A 10,024-nucleotide genomic window follows, 5' to 3' on the forward strand; every position below is an offset into this window, starting at 1 on the left:
ATTTAGGTGAGGGTCTCAATCTCATCTTATCTCAGTCTCCTCACCTGTCATCTAAGGAACTGATTAAAGTCTCTTCCATGTCTGTCATTCTATGATTCTAGAAGGCTAAAGTAGACTTCACTATTATATTAGCTCTTTTACTTAATCAAGGATTCTTAACTAAGGGCAATTTTGCCCCACAGGGGACATTCGGCAGTATTCAGAGGATTTTTTGATTGTTACTACTGGCAGCTAGTGGGTCGAGGCTATGGATGTTGCTAAATATCCTGCATTGCCAAGGACAGTTTCTCTCAACAAATTATCTGTCCCAAAATATCAATGTTGCTGTTGTTGAGAAACCCGGAATTAATAAACAGAAAATTCACACCATTTATACTTATATAATTTATGACAGTAAAGTTACTACTTTTCTAACTTCAGACATATAAAGTTCCTGATCCCAATTGTCAATTAATTCATTGTTTATCAAAGTCAAGAATGCCACAAGCTTTTTACTCTGGATAATTTTACATCTTGTTTCTTTTCTGTATGGGTAAGAAAGCTGAAATTAAAAGTAGGCCAGAATAACAACAGTTAGTGACTCAGGAAAAGGCCTCTTAAATAACACATACTTAGGTTCAAATATTACCTCAAATACTCAATGTGACTTCAGGCAAGTTACTTAACCGCTGTGCCAGAGTGTGTTCATTTGTAAGATGAAGATAAGAATACCTATGTCACAGGGAATTTGTGAAGTAGTTACAAAATGCTTAGCCAGTGTGTGCTATAAGGTAAGCATTCAATGACTACTGTAATTATTACAATTTGCTATGGAGGCTGAATGTGGTCTGGAGGCTGAAGGCTGCTCTTCACTTTTCTAGAATTTTTTTGAGTTTCACTCCTCTTTTACCTTTTTTATTTTTATTGGATTTATTGGGGCAACACTGGTCAACAAAATTATACAGGTTTCAGGTGTACAATTCTACGACATGTGACCTGTACACTGTACTGTGTATTCACCACCCCAAGACAAGTTTCCATCCCCTATTCTCTCCTTTGTAATCCTCACCCGAGGGCATGTTTACTGATCTCAGAGAGAGAGGGGGAGAGAAACATGGGTGTGAGAGAGAAATACCGATTAGTTACTCCCCATATGCACCCCAACTGAGGATCTGCAACCTAAGCATGTTCCCTGACTGGGAATCAAACCCACAACCTTTCAGTGCATAGGACGACACTCCAACAAACTGAGCCACCTGGCCAGGGCTCCTATTCTCTTTTAATTTGTTCTTCCTAATCTGCTGTGGACCAATATATTAGATATCCACCCTACCATCCTTTTAAGAATTGTGTATAAAATTAGTTCTAAGCAAAGGCCTAGGAAGCTCCTAGGAGGAAACTGCATGGGTTTCTGCATGTTGACTACTCAGAGGCCATAACTCCTAGGTTCCCAGCTTGTACCAAATAATAGGACTCTGTCATACAGGGGTGGGAAAAGGTAAGTTTACAGTTGTGAGTAGCAAAAACATAGTTTATTTTTGTATTATTATTAACTTTTGTATTATTTTCCATACAAACTGTAAACCTGCTTTTGCCCACCCCTGCATAAATGACCTGTGTGTTTTTCCAAGCCTATCACAGTAAAATGTTGAAAAAAGTTTTCCAAGTAATTATTTTGTTCACATGCCCAGTAAAGGCCCTTGGAATATAGAAATGCTCTGTTAAGTGATGGGGTTATCGAATAAACCAGAAACTAATATCTGTTCTAGATAATAATATGATGCCTTGGTATTTGTGAGTTATAAACCACTGAGACCTTACATCAGTGATGCTCAGAGCCACAGATTTTAAAATGCTTAAGAGTCTTTCACTTGCAAACAGCATTGTAAAAAATACTTCTAATACCTTTACATAGGAATAATATACAGTAATAGGTCTTTTGAAGAGTGCAAGAGTTATAATCTCTTCTACAGGATGGGCCAAAAGTAGATTTACAGTTGTAAACCTATTCCATGGATGGACTCCAAGTATGCCAAATTCTACATTTGTGTCTATATGTGTGCAGAGAGTATGATTAGACACCTCAAGAAAATCTCTTGGCCCACAATAGCTATGTATCTTTCAGTGAGTGGTATTTTCAAAATGTGTTTCCATTCATAGTATGTTGAGTACCATGGGATTACATTGCATTTTCTAGTTAGACACTATGAAGGTAAACTTTAGACCTGAGGAGAACAAAATCTTTCAACATAAGCAAATACTGTCCTTTTAAAATATAACTCTTCATTCCTACTTTTCCCCAACTGTGGCAGACACTGCTGGCTGTTTCTCAGTTATTTTCCCCTTCTTCCATAATTTTTAAAAAACATATATTGCCACCCAGCAAAATACTACTTACTCCAACCCTCATATAGCCCAAGTTTTGACCAATGAGATTTGTGTAATTTTCAGGGTTTTCTTTATCCTTCTTACCTTTCTTCTACTCTGCTAGATGGAGCCTTATCTTTGGCTTATAAGTGGGTTATATGAGGGGGAAATAAATTTCTATCTTGTGTAAACCACTATTATTTTGGTCTTGAACAATAACTGATCCAATGGCCCAACACAAAAACTTTATTCCAATGAGACATTGAAGAAATTGTCAGATATTTAAGTTCAGTGAGTATTTTGAGGTTCCTGAAGGTTTAGTTTCTAGTCATTCTGCAAACTGATAAATCAATAACTTAAATATGTAGTTATCAACCAAGATCAGCTAAATAAATCAATAATTTAAAAATATAAGCTTGATACTTCAGCATTTTTTCTAATATCAGGATATTACATATTATATAAAATAATAATAGAGTCATATGATAGATTGAGTCTAGAGAAACTGAATTAGTAGGTCAAGTACATTTTATCACTTTTCCCCCCAGTGCTAAACTTCCCAGCATTATAGTATTGGCCATGGTCATTTTGGCTACAGATGAGATATATCCCATAATCAGAGTTCCTAGCACATTGGGTATTTGTTGCCTCTGAATTGACACAGGCCGATTCCCAGGCTCCAGAATGTTCTTATACTTAGGCTCTATCTCCTCAACTATCCTAGAGATATAGGACTAGATTACTTGTGATATTAGGCCTTGCTTTTTTTATGCACCCCCCCCCAAACCTGTTCTAGTCCAGAGATGTTAAAAAAGAGGTAGCAATTTTCTAACAGGGTATTTGGAAGGATGTCTGGGAGGCTATTCTAAATGAATCCATAGAGATCTTGAGAGATTGAGGGTTTAGTGAGATCACAAACATGCATCCACCTCCTCAGGATAAGATTCAGAGATTAAGGTCTATAACATCAAAAGGCTGACTTTAAATCTTGACCTGGGAGTATTATTGTATTTCCTGAAATAATTTAGGGAAGGCAAAATTTTACTTACATGGCAAGATAGTGGGATCTCCTTCATTAGATTATATGCTCCAAGAGGGATTTTAACTGTTACATTGCCAGCACATAGGAAAGTGCTGAAACTTAGTAAGCTCTCGATGAATGAACAGTATGTGCCTTGGGGTTTAATAGTTTGCATAATTTTTTTAACCTTAAAAGATTCCCTACTTACATATGAATAAATAAAGTTAATTTGAAGAGGCAGTTAATTATTTTAGGTTTCTATGTAACAGAATGTAGTTAGGTCTGTGGTTGATATTTAAATATATAATCCCATTGCTATTAGAAGGGGGAATTCTGGAATTGAATTCCAGCTACACTATTAATTCATTGTGTGATCTTGGAAAAGTCAGTTTCTTCTTTGGAAAATGAGGGAAATGTTTCCTATCAGCTCTGAGATTTTGATTCTAGTGATTATATATAATAAATTCTCAATATTTATTGAGTGATTCTCTATTGAACTCAAGACATATTTAATTAGTAAAAGATTCACACATTGCTCAAAATCTTTACCTAAGTAGGACAAATTTCTGAAAACTTTCTTGGTAAATATTTAAAACAATAATTCTAATAAAAATGTAATCAAATATGAGAAACTTTATTTTTGCATATGTAATCACATAAGCATCAAGTCTCCCCAATTTGTCACTTTAAATCTGCCAGTTAGATATCATGGTTAACAGCTTTTAATAGTTCAGCCTAAGAAATAAAAACAAAGTATGAACCAGTTTTTGTATTCTGTGTGTTTAATTGGAAATGATATAAATTGAACCATGTAATATTGCAGATATTCAGTGGTTTTGGTCTTCAGAAATGGCAATTTTAGGTTATTTTGAGGAGAAGCTGGCAGCAAATGAGCTGGGAGCTGAGCCCACTTGCTTGTGTATCCAACTGGGACACTTAGCTGGTCTTCTAAAAAACAAAGTGAACAGTCCACAGAATCCTAGCTGATATGAAGTATGGAAACCAAAGCATGCAAATGATGCTTCAAAATGGTCAGTAAGGAGGTTTTAAACGCAGACAGGAAGGTCCCCAGGAATGGCACCAGATATCGCAGCTGCCATGGGGACAACATTGGAGGAGAACTGGGTGGCTGATAGGGCAGGGAAATGGCAGACTTGCTGCAGGAGAGACTTGAATGCATAAGGTCGTGAGGGGAGGGGGTAGAAGAGGCGGCACACACATACATGGCAGGCTGCGCACCTAAGCTGGGGTGAGTCGCAGGCCAGGACAGTGCCAGAGAGTGGGAGGATCCTGGCAGCACCTGGCACTAGGAGAAGAGGTGGGCGACTGGCCATGACTGAGATTCTTGACTTGCCAGAGAGTTGGGGTGTGTGGAAAGCCAGGCAGTGGCTCTGAGCAGCTGTAGTGCCCACAGAAACTTTTTTCAAAAGCAGAAGGGAGGTGCTGGGCAGGGACCTCACACACGCAGCTGCTCGGCCAACAAGGAGGGATTGTGGGTGCGATTTGCCACTACTCAGTGCACCTTGCAGATTGATCAAAAGGGTGCAAAGCGAGGTGGTATATCAATGCCAGCCTGGTGCAACTGTGCAGTGGAGAGTGTGGGCCGCAGGGTGCTGGGAGAGCTGCTGGAGACTGAGCACCTGTGATTATTGTAGCCCAGACTGAGCCCCCTTCCTTGGGAGAACCACCAGAAGGGGAAAACTGAGCCCAATTCCCCACTGCCTGCAGGAGCTGGGAAGATCTGCAAAACTGGCCAGGCAGGCTTAACAATCTACAGGTCCCTCCCCAACAGCCCCCCGCAGCCCCGCCCAAGATTAAGGCAGTAAGACCTGGAGCTGAGAGAAAACCAGACACAGGTCCAGAAAGAAGTCAGAGGGCGAACACCAACAGCTGAGCAAATTTCACCTTGCTCTTCAACAGAACTTGTATATTTTATTTCTCTTTCTTTTCATTTTTTACTTTGCTTTTTTTTCTCCCTTTCATATTGCATTTTAATTTTTCTTTCACTTCTCTCGTATTCCAAATAACTCACTATTTTGGTCTTTTACTTTTTATTCAGACTACATATTTTTCATCATATTATTGTTATTCCAAATCTCACACACCACCCTTCCCTGGTCTTACTCCATTTCACCATCTCCCTGAGCTTTATTACCAATGTTGTAAACTTTATTTTCTCTCACACTACGCCATGTTCCTCTCTCTTACTCTCACTATTTCTCCTCCATCTAACCTTGCATAAGCACTTTTTCTTAAGTCAGCTCACATTCTTTTCCTCCCTCTTACAAGAGTCTTATTTTCTTTCCACCTTTTGTAAACAGTGGCTAGTTAGGTGAAATACCACGTAATTGCCGTACTTCTCCAATGTAACTCCTATTTGTTCACTATTTGTTTGTATTTTAAATACTCTCATAAAATACTCATAAAATACACTCCATATCTAACTCTATTTCACCTTCTCCCTGTGCATGATCAGTTGAGTGAGGAATTTATTTCATTCCCCCTGCCAACCTGAGCTTAACTCCTTACTCTTATTAGTTTGCTTCCCCCATCCTCTCCAAATCCTTTTTTACTGTAGCCATCTCATATTCGCTTTTTGATTTTGTACAGTATTCTCCTCCCATTCCACCTTTATTCAGCTGTCATTGCTACTGACCCTGCTGTGGTTTTTCTGTGATTGTGCTCCTGTTGGTCAAATACCTTGTCAGGTTTACCTCAGACCTCATAGTATACTCCTCCCTTTTCTTACCTCATTGTTCCCATCACCTTTTTGTGTTTTACTTACATTTTAAACTTTGTTCTCTCCCTTTCTTTGCCTCGGTTCTATCCCTACTCTTAAAAATTCTCCTACCTCTTCCCACTCAATAACATTTGCCCCTCTTTTAGTCATCTCATATTCCCTTTATCATATCTTATAATATTTGTAATTTCCCTTCACCTTTATTAATTTTTGCTCAATTGCGGTTGAGATTTCTGATGTGGCAGGGGGATTCTTTTTGCTGGTATAGGTTTGGTTGTCTGGTAATACTGCTTTGTTAACCAACACCTGTAAAACAGCATACAAGACAAGGCAGGAGTTGTGACTACTAGTAAGCCTGCTAGAAGGGAGAACCAACCAACAAAGAAGCCCCCAACAAGTAAAGCCCAAGTACAACAACAGAACCCACGCAAATGGAAGAAAGAGCAACCCTAGAGCATCCAGACAAGAAGATCAAAGACATCACACAGCTGAGTCCCACAGAACTCCTATCATTGAAGTCCACCCCATGAAGAGAGCTGGCAAAGCAGAGCATTCTGAGATGCAGAAACAAAAAAAGTCACCTAAAATGGGGAGAAAAAGAAAGAACCCACAATCGAAAGGAATGGAAGAGTCCCCAGTAAAAGAGCTAAATGAAATTGAGGCAAGTAATTCATCAGACACAGAATTCTAAAAAATAGTTATAAGGATGCTCATGGAACTCAGTGACAGCTATAAGGAACTTTATGAAAAAGGAAACAGAAGCTGTAGACAAGAGCCAGGAAGAAATGAAGAATACAATATGTGGAATAAATTACGCTAGAAGGAATTACAAGCAGGCTGGATGAAGCAGAGGACCAAATCAGTGAGCTGGAAGACAAGGTAGAAAGAAATACCCAAGTAGAGCAACAACATGAAAAGAGACTCAAAAAGTGTGAGGATAGCTTAAGGGAACTTGAGGGCAACATGAAATGTAACATTTAAATCATAGGAATACCACAAGGAGAATAAAAGGAGCAAGGGATAGAAAACCTGTTTGAAAAAATAATGACAGAAAACTTCCCTAACTTGGAGAGGGGAAAAGCCATGCAAGTTCAGGAAGCACAGAGGATCCCAAACAAGATGAACCCAAAGAGGCCCACTCCACAACACATCATAATTAAAATGCCAAACTTTAAAGACAAAGAATCTTAAAAGCAGCAAGGGAGAAACAGATAGTAACATACAAGGAAGCCCCAATAAGGCTAGCAGCTGGTTTCTCGACAGAGACACTGTAAGCCAGAAGGGAATGGCAAGAAACAGTAATGGAAAGCAACCAAGACTATTCCACCCAGCAAGGCTGTCATTTAAAATGGAAGGTGTAATAAGGAGTTTCCCAGACAAAAACAAAAAGAATACATCTCCCCTAAACCAGCATTGCAAGACATGCTAAGGGGACTGCTTTAAGAAGATGAAGGTATAGAGTGAGAGAGAGGAACACAGGTATAATAGGGAAAAATGGCAATGGATAAGTACCTATCAGTACTAACCTTAAAGGTAAATGGATTAAATGCTCCAATCAAAAGATATAGGGTAGCTGATTGGGTAAGGAAACATTACCCACATATATGCTGTCTACAAGAGATCCACCTCAGAATAAAAGACCTATACAGACTTAAACTGAAGGGTTAGAAAAAATTATTCCAAGTAAATGGACAGGGAAAAAAACTCAGGGTAGCAATACTTACATCAGACAAAAGAGATTTCAAAACAAAGGCCATAAATGGAGACAAGATAATTTCATAATTCCAAAGAGAAGAATTCATCAGGAAGCTATAAACATTGTAAACATACATGCACCCAACATATGAGCACCCAAATATGTAAGGAAAATCTTGGAGGACTTCAAGAAATATATAGAAAGCAACACAATTATAGTAGGGGATTTTAACACCCCACTGTCAGCAATGGGTAGACCTTCCAAACAAAGAATCAACAAGGACATTGTGGCACTGAACAACATGCTAGATCAAATGGGCTTCATTGATGTACACAGAAGCTTTCATCCCAAAGAAGCAAAATATACATTCTTTTCAAAGGTACATGGAACATTTTCAAAGACAGGCCACATGATAGGACATAAAACAAGTCTCAACAAATTCAAGAAAACTAAAATCATATTAAGCATTTTCTCAGATCACAACAGCTTGAAACTAGAAACCAACATCAAGGAAAAAACAGTCATAACTGTTGAATAACATGACTGAATAACATGTCATTAAACAACGAATGGGTAAACAGCGAGATCAAGCAAGAATCAAAAAGTTTCTGGAAACAAGTGAAAATGAACACAACAACCCCAAACCTATGTGACACAGCAAAGGCAGTCCTAAGAGGGAAGTTCATTGCAATACAGACCTACCTAAAAAAAGATAGAAAAATTTCAAATAAAAGATCTAACCCTACATCTGAAAAGTTGGAGGAACAACAACAAACAAAGCTCAGAGTGAGTAGAAGGAAGGAAATAATCAAGATCAGAGCAGAAATAACATGGAGACTAAAAGAACAACCCAAAGGATCAATAACTCCAGGACCTGGTTCGTTAAAAGATAAACAAAATGGACAAGTCTTTAACCAGAGTCACCAAGAAAAAAAGAGAGATGACCCAAATAAATAAAATCAGAAATGGAAGAGGCGAAGTTATAACTGATACCACAGAAATACAAAGGATCATAAGAAATTACTACAAACAACTATATGCCAAGAAATTTGAAAACCTGGGTGAAATGGACAAATTTCTAGAAATATATAATCCTCTAAAACTGAGTCAAAAAGAAACATAATGCCTGAATAGATCAATATTAGCTAGTGAAATTGAAGCACTAATCAAAAAAACTGGCAGACAAAAGCTGTGGACAGGATGGCTTCAGAAGTGAATTTTATCAATCATTTAAGGAAGAATTACCTCCTATCCTTCTCAAACTATTCCAAAAAATTCAAGAAGAAGGAAGACTCTCAAACTCTTTTTACAAGGCCAGTATCATCCTAATTCCAAAAACAGGTAAAGACAAAGTAAAGAAAGAAAACTACAGGACAATATTGCTGATGAACATAGATGCTAAAATCCTCAACAAAATATTGGCAAACTGGATCCAGCAATACATTAAAAAGGTCATACACCATGATCAAGCGGGATTCATCCCAGGGATGCAAGGATGGTACAATATTCGCAAATCAATAAATAAATGTAATACACCACATAAACAATACGAAAGACAAAAACTACATGATCATATCAGTAGATGCTAAAAAAGCATTTGATAAAGTATAGCACCCATTTATGATAAAAACACTCAACAAAGTGAGAATAGAGGGAGTATACCTCAACATAATAAAGGACATATATGAGAAACCTACAGCCAACATCATACTCAATGGGCAAAAACTAAAAGCTATCTCCCTAGGAACAGGCATAGGACAAGGATGTCCACTTTCACCACTTCTATTAAACATTGTCTTGGAAGTTATAGCCACAGAAATCAGACAAGTAAAAGAAAGAAAGGCATCCAAATAGGAAAGGGGGAAGTAAAGCTGTCACTGTTTGCAGATAACATGATAGCGTACACAGAAAACCCTATAGACTCCACCAAAAAACTACTTGACCTAATAAATGAATTTGGCAAAGCAGCAGGATACAAAGTCAACATTCAGAAATTGAAGGCATTTTTATACACCGACAGTGAAATATCAGAAACAGAAATTAGGAACAAATTCCTGTGTACTATAGCAACAAGAAAAATAAAATACTTAGGAATAAACTTAAGCATGGAGATAAAAGACCTGTACTCAGATAACTATACAACACTGAAGAAAGAAATTCAGGAAGACATAAGTAAATGGAAGCATATACCATGTTCATGGATTGGAAGAATTAACATCAT

The sequence above is a fragment of the Desmodus rotundus genome, chromosome 7 (assembly GCF_022682495.2).
Source record: "Desmodus rotundus isolate HL8 chromosome 7, HLdesRot8A.1, whole genome shotgun sequence".
Lineage (NCBI taxonomy): Eukaryota > Metazoa > Chordata > Mammalia > Chiroptera > Phyllostomidae > Desmodus > Desmodus rotundus.